This window comes from Passer domesticus, chromosome 3, assembly GCF_036417665.1.
Source record: "Passer domesticus isolate bPasDom1 chromosome 3, bPasDom1.hap1, whole genome shotgun sequence".
NCBI classification, from domain to species: Eukaryota; Metazoa; Chordata; class Aves; order Passeriformes; family Passeridae; genus Passer; species Passer domesticus.
The window spans coordinates 21,863,666-21,874,837 of NC_087476.1; the positions used below are offsets into that span (position 1 = coordinate 21,863,666).

The following is an 11,172-nucleotide window of genomic DNA, read 5'->3' on the forward strand; positions in this document are numbered from 1 at the left end:
TTTACCAGGAGCAGACCTCTGTACCTGGATCGGATTTTCTGTTTATTGTTTTTCCTTTTATTAAACAGTTTGGTTTCCAACACTGCAGCAGAAGCCATCCTGCTCATTATTTGCCTCCAAAGGTAATAGCTGAGCTATCCTTTGTGTGTATTAAGTTTTCTTTTAAAGGCTCATAAAACCCTGGCCCGACGAAACAAAACTTAATACCCATGGGCTGCAGGGGCACAGCTGCCTCACCATGGGCTGCCCCACAGGCTGCAGGGGAATCTCAACTCTGGTGCCTGGAGCACTCCTGCCCCTCCTTCTGCACTGACCCTGGTGTCTGCAGGGCTGTTCCTCTCATGTTGTCACCCCACCTCTTCTTTGGCTGCAAATACAACTATGCAATAACTTTTTTTCTTTCCCCCCTTTTTCTAAACCATGCTATTACAGAGGGATTACTACCACTTCTAATTGGTCCAGCCTTGGCCATCAGCACATCCTTCTTGAAGCCAGCTGGCACTGGCTCTGCTGGGCATGGAGGAAGGTTTTGGCAGCTTCTCACAGAAAGAACGTATGTAGCTTCCCGTCCTCCACTCCCAAAACCCAACCTTGCAAGCCCAGTACATTGCCCCACTCCATTGGTGCCGAGATCCTCACGTGCCACTCATGTCCCTCACACCCAGAAGCTCTTTTCTGGGACACAGACCATTTCCCAGCTGTGGCTGAAGGTTAAAAGATCTGTTCCAGTCACTGGCACTGGTTTCCCACTTACTCCTGCAGCTGACTCCAATAATTGGCACCCAGGCCACACACGCTGGCTCTCCCAGTAACTGCCGCTCTGTTCTTGCAACAGCACACATGGGATAGGGCGTGAGATGATACAAAGACAAAAAGGAAGAATTTAGTAAGAAGACAAGACAGATTGTGATGATTAAGCACAGGGCTCAGTTAGACTAGCATACTGACCTCCATTTAAAGCACAATAAAACCCTTTTATATCTTGCTCTTTGTGGTGTCATCTTTGTTCCCTGCCCTGCAGATTGCCTTTTCTTCTGCAGTGCCACCAACCCTATCTCCAACATGATGTCAACATGTCTTGCATGATTTTGCCATATAAAACTAGAAAAAAAATCAAATAGCTTACTAGCATATTACTACACAGTGTTGAAATTTGAAAAGCACTGTATTTCACAACATACTCATTGCTTCAAACTCCACATGGCTTCCTATTTTTGCACTGTCTATTCCTCCATGGCAAGAAGGAATAGATACTTAAACAACATTTTGGGCACATGGTTTGGATAGAATTATCCTTTGCTTGGGTTTACATATCATTCAGCCCTAGTTAAAAAGCTGATGTAAGCAACTAGAAACGTGACTTGCAAAAATGTGACTATATCTATTCTACAACTCATTGGAAGGATGTTGTTATCAGGAATTGTGAGCCATATGCATTTGTGCATAAGGAGATCTCTTCAACAACAATGTGCTCATTTTGCCACAGTGGGAATGGAAAAACCCTTGAAATATATATTGTCAAGAAAAAAGTGTCATACAGGGAAAGGTGTAGGTGTTGAGCATAGTAATGGTAGCATAAATTTTTATGTCTAGAAATTTTAATGATAGAGGCAAAAATTGACACTCTTCTTATGGAAAGATAAACCCACAACATTTCATAGACAATTGCATAGGAAGATTTTACAGAAAATATCAAGTCCAGGAAACATTTTTCCCCCTTATTAACATTAATGTGATTGCCTTTCTATCTTTAACCTTTTCTTTGTTTTAAAATAATACTTTGTGATTACATATGAAGGCTGATTAAAGTTGTAAATTTATAATAGACAATGACCTGTAATACATTTAAATTTCCTCAACTGTAATCCCTCAGTTTGAATTAGCAGTGTTTAGATATCTTCTAAGTATGTGGATATATGTAATTACAGGGTTTGAAAATGAAAAAAAAATATTTTCAAAGGCAATATACCAAATGTCAGCCGGACAGTCTAGAATACCAACATATTATTTCTTTTCCAGTAACTTGTACTCTGGTTTGCATTGGACTAGAAGATTTTTAGTTCACAAAAAAATCTCTTGTGAATGCAGCTTGAAAACTTCTGAAATAATTTGTGGCTTGAGGATACTTTGTAGATACAAGAACGTATCTTATAAGCAGGAACTAAGGTAAATGCTCAGTGGTCCTTTCACATTTTGTAAGAGAAAAATGCTGCTGGAGAATCATACTAGTGTTTAGACGGGAAAACCCTGTGGGAGATAACAAATTAAAAGCAAATAAATAAAAGCAAGTCAACAAAACCAAATAAGGAAATACCCATATAATATTTTATTGCTAAGTATTTTAAGAGCAAATTGTTACTGCAAAGCCTGGATTTCAAAATCATTATACATCTTAGTTGATATGAACCTGTTTAGAACCAGCAAAGATCTGAAGGACCACAAGATTTTCCAAGAAGCTGATCTAGCTCTTTGTTTTCTTACTAATGCTTGAACAGGCGTGCAGAATACTGTTGTTGTGCAAATGTCACTAGTATACATGAAGTGATGTTTCTGGAGAAAAAGCTTCTTATCACATTAATGAGTTACATTTATCCTTGTCTTATAGTTATCAGTTCTATGAAAACACATTATTTAAATAATGAACACCTTGATCTGACTTTGAGCCCAATTAGCTTCTGAGACTTGTTACATTGCTTCACTGAACTTGGTATAAAGAACATGAGAATCAGTGTCTTTGTATCTAGAATTACATTCACAATTAGTGCTATTCGTTGCTTTTATCCCATATTTTAATTTTCATTTGGCATTTAATGAAATTTTAGATCTCACAGTTTCGGCACCCCACTGGATTCCAACATCCCCCTGTCTCTCCTTGAGTGAGTGATATGGGAGAGTGATGTGATAGTAATGAAGATACTTGTGTTGTTTTTTAGGCAGTTTCCAGTCTAATGAAACTGCCTTTTAAGTACTTTCCTTTATGTGCACTAACAGGTGTTATAGATGACTCATTTGTCAGTCTTGTCCAGAAAACCATGCTTTCTAGAAAATAGTCAGTAAATAATCAACACTGAATTTTATTTTATGTTGTAAAGTCAGAATGAAATATGTAGAAAAAAATGCATATCTTAATTTGTAATAACCCACACTTTAAAATTTGTAAATATTTTTATTAGTAGTTACTATAAATAACATATTCTTTGAAAACAAACTAATAACTTGTTTATTTTTATACTTTTGGGTCAATTAGGTACTGAAAATTATTAAAATAAAATTATTTCCTCTTTATTCTTTTTAATGTATATTTAGAGGCAGGAGTGGTGTTGAGAGAGTGAAAAAACAATTCACCTTATACAGGGAAAGGCAATTATCCCTTGTGGAGTAGACATGAAAACACTGAGCTACAAGCAGCTGGTGATGCATAACCATCATTATAATTCCAGACTGTTTTATCATTTCTCCTAGTTTTATTTAGCAGTTTTAAAGGCAGGATAAGATATTTTTATGGCAAGAAATTTAGTGAACATGTGGAAATTTAAAAAAAAAATAGAAGAAAGTGTACTATAATTTTAAACTGCATGACGGTTATGCACCACCAGCTGTTTATAGTTCAGTGATTGAGAATATAATTGACAGGAAATAATTACTACCTCCCTAAACAGGGTGAGGAGTACTTTTGCTATGATAAGGTTGGAGAATGGCCATAAGAGCAAGGACCCAAATGTTTGACAGAAATAATTTTGACTTTTTCTTCTGTTTAATAGCTTTAACATTTGAGAATAAATTCTGTTCTGGTTTCTATCCATATATCTCTGCTGGTGTCAGTGGGTTTGCCTCTGTGTAATGGAATTTGAAAAAAATGAAGTGACTTTGCATACATAATTGAAACAGTCAAAATGTATTTGCATGATGGTCCAGTATAGCAATCAAATACCTTATGCTGTTGTTATGGATTGAGAGGTTTAGACAAGCCCTTACTTTCCAAATCTTAGGCCCAGATTTTGGCAGCAGCTCTGCTTAGGTGACCTGCACCTAAATTGCTCTAGCTCATGAATTCTCAAGAATGGCAGTTCAGACCTTGTATAAAATGAGTTATTTATTGAATAGACAGGAGATTAACATAAAATAGGCCTTAAACACAGTTACTTACTGCACAGTTTAAAACAAAAGAACTGCTAGTAGATTACATTAAACAGTGCACAACACAAAGGTACCTATTTATGGCTAGCACAGAAATAATATAGATTAGGAGTCAATGTAACTTGCCACTGAATCGGTGATGGTGCACACAGAGTCCTTTCACTTAACCTCTGGAAGAATAACCATGAAAGTCACCATGAAAGACTCAACAAATTCCAGAAAATATGCAGAAGATTTCTACTTTGTAAAAGTATGGTGTAACTTTTATATTTTATAAAATGAAGTGTCTGGCCATCAGAAATTCCATCTTATCATCCCATATCTGCTTCCACAGCAAGATGCTTACTGTCAGCTGAAAGTATCAATCCCAAAATAACTCACTACAAGGCAAACTGTCCTTCACCAAGGCTTATGTGAAACTTGTATTAAAGCAAGATGCCCTGAGTTATTGTACCAGCTAAGAAACAATAGATAAGCTTTCCTGGGGCAGGGGCAGAAGTCCTGCTACAGCTGTAATTATGTTTAAACCAGACAGATTCTGTATAAGTCAATACAAAGACATGTGACATTATGTGGAAAACTATTTCTGGTTGATACTTGGCAACAAATTTTTCAAGAAAGTCAGAAACTGTCATGAAAGGAAAATACCACTGAATCATCTGACAGCACAATTTGAATAGTCATTGAACTAAGGTCCTAAGAGCATTTAAATATTTGGCTAGATATGTCATTTAGGCATGACATGAAAACCAAAGTGAAAACATTCCCTTGACAGTAAGGAAAAATACCTTAAAAGTAATTTGGGATACTTGTAGAAAAATGGCCTATGGCATCAGGACCATGACCCAGGACTGTGAAAGCTACATAACAACATTTCATACTCTTCTTATATTTATCTGCTTTCCCTTTGAAAAATTGTACAGTAAATGAAAGGTAGAAAAATACTAAATTCTTACAAGTTTCATAGAAGTATATGGTCAGGTGGAATGTTTTTATAGTTTCAGAGATTTCACTTGTTAGGCATCAATGTATGATAGAAGGTCGAATTTCAATTTGATTTATTTTCAAATTATTATTCTCTTGTTTAAACCTATTGCAGAATAATAATCCCTCACTTGCCTGGTGTGCGTAGGTGAGCACATTAAGCATTATATGCTACTGATCTTTCATTGATAATTCACCAGTGTTGATATCAGTCAGCCCTTAGTCCTTTTTTTGTACACCTTTTCCTCCATAACTGGATAGCTGAAGTTGCCCTTCTATAGACAAGTTTTCTTGTCCCGCAGGCTTTTTATCTCAACTCCTTTTGCTCCTTTGAAAACTGTACCATGTAGAGCAACATTTGGTCTTTTATATTCAGTGTGTAGACACTTACTCCTCCACATAATACTGGAACCTCTGACAATTCTGCCATCAGTTAGCTACATATCTTTTACGACATTGCTTCATTCCAGTTGTGTCCCATTGGACAAGTGCCCTAGATATTTTTCTTATCTCTTCTTGCTTTATTGCAATTATCAAACAACTAGATTTTTGTCAAGTTCAAAACATGTTTTTCTATTAAAAACTAGAATGCAGAATAGCTAAACAATCTGGAACTCTGGAAAAAGCTAGAATGAGAAACTCATGTAACAGTGTTTTTCACAGTAAAGGTAAAAGTCTATCTCTGCCTTTGCTAGGAAAGGTGCTTCCTTGGAGATTGAAAGAGAAATTTCTTCAGGACACCACAGGGATTTCAGCTCTAAGTGCAGCACACATATCTCTGAGCTTTCATTAATATATACAGTGCTATATATGTATATGCACTATATGCAACAACCTTAAACTATATGTATAGCAGTATACCCAAAAAAATTAGATCCCTAGAATAAAACCTGGCATGAAGCCCTCTTCTTGAGGAAAGAAATGAAAGAACAACACATGCAGGATGATAGTAATTTTCTTTATTAATAACAACCATTTAGAGAACAATATAAAAAATATAAAAACTCTTTATGGTTATCATAATTTTCCTTGCAATTATCATAACTAACTCACTTTTTCAAAGCTTCAGGCCACAAGAAAAATTCTAAATAACAGAGGTCCTTGACCTAATGGTAATTTGCTTGAATTCTCTTATGAAGCAGCAATTGCTTATCTCATCACAGTTCCATCACTAAAGGGTTACTAAGAAAAGCACTGTGATAAAAAGTAATAAAGTAAAGCAATTGACTCTCTTAGTTATGTAAACAGTTATATCATCAGTGATAAACATACTATGGTAAAATATAGTTATATTATATAATGCATCAAAATGAAAAAAAATCAGCTAGATCCCTAGCTGAATCCAAGAGTTCCTTGATATAGTTGAGGAGACATGATGAATACAGCTCTGGGATAAAATTCAAAGCTCCATTCTACAGACTCCTTGGCTTTTGAGCTGTAAAGGATAATGAAGACTAAACTGTTGTGGTCCACAAAAATTGATATATTAATAAGCAGAAGAAGATCTGCATAAAGCATGATATTTAATCAAGAAACAGATACAAATATGGTTCAAGTCCATCTTCAAGCTGTAGCAATTCAAATACAATTCTCTCGTACTCCAGGAAAGTGTTCTGCTGACTTAATTACTAGCTACAAGGAAAACAGTGCTCCTTCCAACATGACTTAAAATATTAAGCTCTTCTCTGTAGGGAATTTCAGAATTTTCTATGCTGTGTGTCTCAGGTGACTGGAAGCATTAGAGCCTTTGTTCTCATCCAGGAAACCTGAGCTCACAGACAGGTGAAAACTTAAATTCCTTTCCTGTGTGCTTACTGTTTTCATTCACCTACTCCTGCTTACTAGACGAGACCTTGGGCAGATACCAGAGACTGAGGTAGATTTTTTGGCATCTTTCAAAGATGTTTTTCCAAATCTATGTTGCTAAAATCTATTATTACTGAGTTCTAAAAATGCAGTTGTAATGTTTCACAGTTAATATCTTAATTCATTATATATTTTTGGTAAGCTGTGGCTGCCACTAGGATATTGTGCAATCACACATAAATAAAATTTCTAAAATGATAATTGTAAAAGAAACCAATTGCATTGAAAAAAAATTTTACTCTTATCCTTGTAAGAGATTTCTATTATTAAAGAAAATGTAATTTGACCTATATTTGCATTTTTGGGTTACTCAGTAGCATTTATGATTTTAAAATGTTGATTTCTTTCCTTCCAGCATATATTTATAGAAAACAAGTAACTCTTCTGGCTTCCTTTTTCTTTCTAGCTGACAAGACTGCAAGGTCATGCATTGATACATCATGTTATCTGTCACATCCTTACTTTGTTACCTCAAAGAAGAAGCTGGTGAATGGTGATTCTGTCCCAGGTGCAAGTTGTTGATGCTTCTTTAAGACATTTTTCTACATTATTCTTTGGGGAAATCAGTCCTTTTATGTTTGGACAGTCTATGGCTGACTGTAAAATGTAGCATGAAATCAAAGAACCTATCAAAATGAAGACAACCTACTGAGATTTATTAATTATACTTTTTCCATAAGACATCTTTTTGAGGTTTTGTCATCCTTTCCCATTTGCATTACAAAAAAAAAACATCAAGGACCCACCATTATAAGTAAAACCTTTAAAAGATAATCAGATGGGTATTTCAGAAGTCACCATTTTAGATTCTATTCAGAAAGAATAATAAAAGTGCATGGGGGAGGAACACTGAAGCTGAAGCAAATAAAAATGAGAAGAAAACCAAGAAAACATTATAATTTTGTTGTCTCCTACGTCAGAATAAATTTCACAAAAATATGTACTCTGATTTTTGCTTCTTTAAACTTAAAACCAGAACCCTCTGAATTGTGCTGGGGTAACACATTAAAATATCAAATTGGCTAGCTGAATTTGCCAGCTATAACAAAAATATCTAAGATAGAAAAGGTGCAAAATAAACTGACATTACCGATTCTCTACATTTCCTACCTTTGCTGAGATTTCTGAGATTTCTCTTTACCAATTTCTCCAACCATTTGGGATCACATTGGTCTAGCTGGCAGCAAACCCATCAGGTGTATCAACTACTCACAGTTTTGTCTTGTCTGCAAACTTGCCGAGGATGCATTCCTTATTGTTAATGTCATTAATATAGATGTACAAAAAGAAGTGGGATCCAGATGGACTCCTGGGGCACACCACTCGTGACCAGCCTCCAGATGGATGTCATTTTTCTGCTGATCTGAATCAGGCAGCTCAGCCTGTTTCCAATCCACCTCATCTCTTCACTCACAGTTTTAGCACTGTGATGACATGATGCACTTTGACACAGCCTCTTCTGTTACCAGTGCTAGTTTGTCTCTTTTCCTGGTGCTGAGATAAAGCTTAATCTTGTGACTGCCAGCAACCTGCAAGAGGGAAATGCTGTGTGGAAATCAGCAAAACTACCCAAATATATTCAGCAGCATGCATCAGTTGTTCTATGCATGCCACAAAGATCAGGAAAGAAGCAGTGAAGCCTAGAGAATATATTGATTTATGGTGAAAATTCATGGTGGGTATATCAGATATCATCTCCATTTTAACCTGAAATGAGGAATCAGGAAAAGCAAAAGGGATGACAGCTCAGATTTTGAGGCAAGAATATAATCAGATGTCAGTAAAATTTCAGAGAATGATAAATTCCATAACATTCAGCTCACAGAACAGAGTAGAGTAGAATCTGTGCATCAGAATGAGTTTGGAAGACAGGACAAGAAAGATCAGGAGTCAGACAGGCAAGCAGAAGAAAAAAAGTAAAATTGAGAGCCTGTCTAGTGAGAGATGACTGAATTTTAGGCTGTCTAGAATTCAGCTATCTATCGTATTTTAATATGAATGGATTTCTCCATTTTATAACTATTTTAAAATTCTGCTGGTTATTTTTTATGAAAACGTGGCAAAAGCTTTTATCCAATCACCAAACTATTTGTTAGTGAGCTCCTTTGTTAAGAAAGAGTGGTGATTGAATCTCTGGGTAGAAGCAGGAGCCTGGATAGTAAGGAATTAGTGCATTGCTACACCTCATGTATTGCTGACCATTCAAGTGGGCAAGTTAGATCAGGCTCTGTTGGGAAAGGAGGGCTGCAGGAACATATAGAAGCACTTTTTTGAAACCACTTTTCTACTTCAGATCCTGGTGACCACACCACACAGCGCAAGTGCAGAAGTGGTGTCAGGGAGTGGTCAAGACCAATAGAGGGGGATCAAGACCACCAAAAGACCCTCAATGCATCTCAACCCATTTCCAGGAAGGTCCAGAAGACTGGACTGCACCTGCTCACTTATTTACATGAAGAGTGAGAACTCTATTCCCAGAGAGGGAAAAATTTACCTGTAAGAAGGTACCTCCACAAAGCCTGAGTGGCACTTCCAGGACTTTGGACACCAATTGGCTGGAGCCAGGCTGGAGCCAGAACTGCTGATCCTCTTGCCTCTCTCTTTCATCTTCTCTTTCCTTCCTCTTTCTTTTTATTCCTTTATTTCTATTATTATAGGGACAAAATACATACCAATTTCCATGCCTAGTGTGCAGTGTGCTAAAAAAAATTTATGAGGTTTTTCTTTTTTTTTTTTTGGTGTTCTTTTGGCTTTTGTCATTCTTTTTCAACCAGGCACGTCTACAAAATTTGAGTGCTCTGTTCTGTGTAAAAGTAAGTAAGTAAGTATACATATTTATTACAATAACAGTAACAGCTACCTACTGAAAGGAAGGGGCTAACCCCTATAGCAGCAGTGTACTGTCCTATAATATATATATTCTGTATGGCCACTTTAAATAATTGCTGAATCTCTCTGGGTTTTATAATGTCAGTACAATTCCACCTTTTCATAAATAACCTCTAAATTTGCCAAGCAAATCAGTTACCATCTAAGTGTGTGTTATTTTCTTTTGTTCAAAGTGGCAAATATTTTGCAGTATATGCGGGAGAAGCTTCTGGAGAAGCTAATGATACTGAATTCAAATGTCAAACTAAAGACATGAAAACTTGCATCTGTCACCAGTCAAACTTCCAGCACAGGAATCTCCCTTTGGATGATGCACAAACTGTTACAGCAGACTCTATGACATGTCAAGGCATGCCAAAAATCACTGTGACACTTCAAATATTCCTGCTCTCAATATTTTGAATCAAACAACTTTTGTCCTTGATCTCTTAGAATTTTCCTTGCACAATTGACTAGTGACAGTTGCATCACTTTTCCTTTACTGTCAGTTTTATTTGCTTAAAACAATCAATATTTTCACACTGAGAGTCTTTCATATTTTGTTGAGGGATATAGAGCATCTAAAATGTGCTCTAAAACTCCAGAAATCTGTCTGATTACTTCAGTCTAGGATGGCACAGATATGTGGAGTGAATGAAAACTGAAAAAATATATTCTTAGACCAGTACTGTAAATGAAAGAAGTAAGTGCATCTGACACATAGGGGGAAAAAAAGGGGGGGGGGGCGGGGGGGAAGAGAGTGACAACTTTTTTGGCTACAGAGTGACAATATGATAAAAAGATCAAGAAATAACCCTATGAATATTAGATTTGAAAATGAAAGTACCTGGTAAAGAATACTTGATCATCTCTATTGCCCAGACTCAAAACTGTAATAATGAATTTACAAAAATCAATAAATTCGGTACTTTGGCCTGTATTCCATTATTAGCATGGACTTCATATATTTAGGATTATTGTAAAATTTAATTTCCAAATAAATGGAAGGAGAAATGCCTACTAGACATCAAAAAATAGCCATAGAAATAGAATTAAAAAAACCTTATAAGTTTACTTTCCTGAAGAACTTCAAAGAAAGAGGAAAAAAGCCAAAATCAAACAAAAAAAGTAATACTTTATTTTTCCAAGGAAAAATGCTACATACTAAAATGGGATAATTAGCTGAAGTTGTCTGTTTGAGGTCTGAATGTAAATCAGCATTGCAGTACACACAATGTAATAACTAAAGGTTTATGGCACCGACTGTCTTGGTACTTTCTCGTAAATTATATCCTGCATTAGTTGTGTCTCTGCAAA

General features: G+C 36.1%; 1 long non-coding RNA gene across 1 annotated transcript; it reads left to right on the plus strand.

Moving 5' to 3' along the window:
* The first annotated feature begins 391 nt into the window (after nucleotides 1–391).
* LOC135297955 (uncharacterized) lies at nucleotides 392–9,788 on the plus strand. Its single transcript, XR_010359897.1, has 4 exons — nucleotides 392–553; nucleotides 2,020–2,166; nucleotides 7,394–7,495; nucleotides 9,281–9,788. It is a non-coding gene; the product is annotated as an uncharacterized LOC135297955 (long non-coding RNA).
* Nucleotides 9,789–11,172: the final 1,384 nt, after the last annotated feature.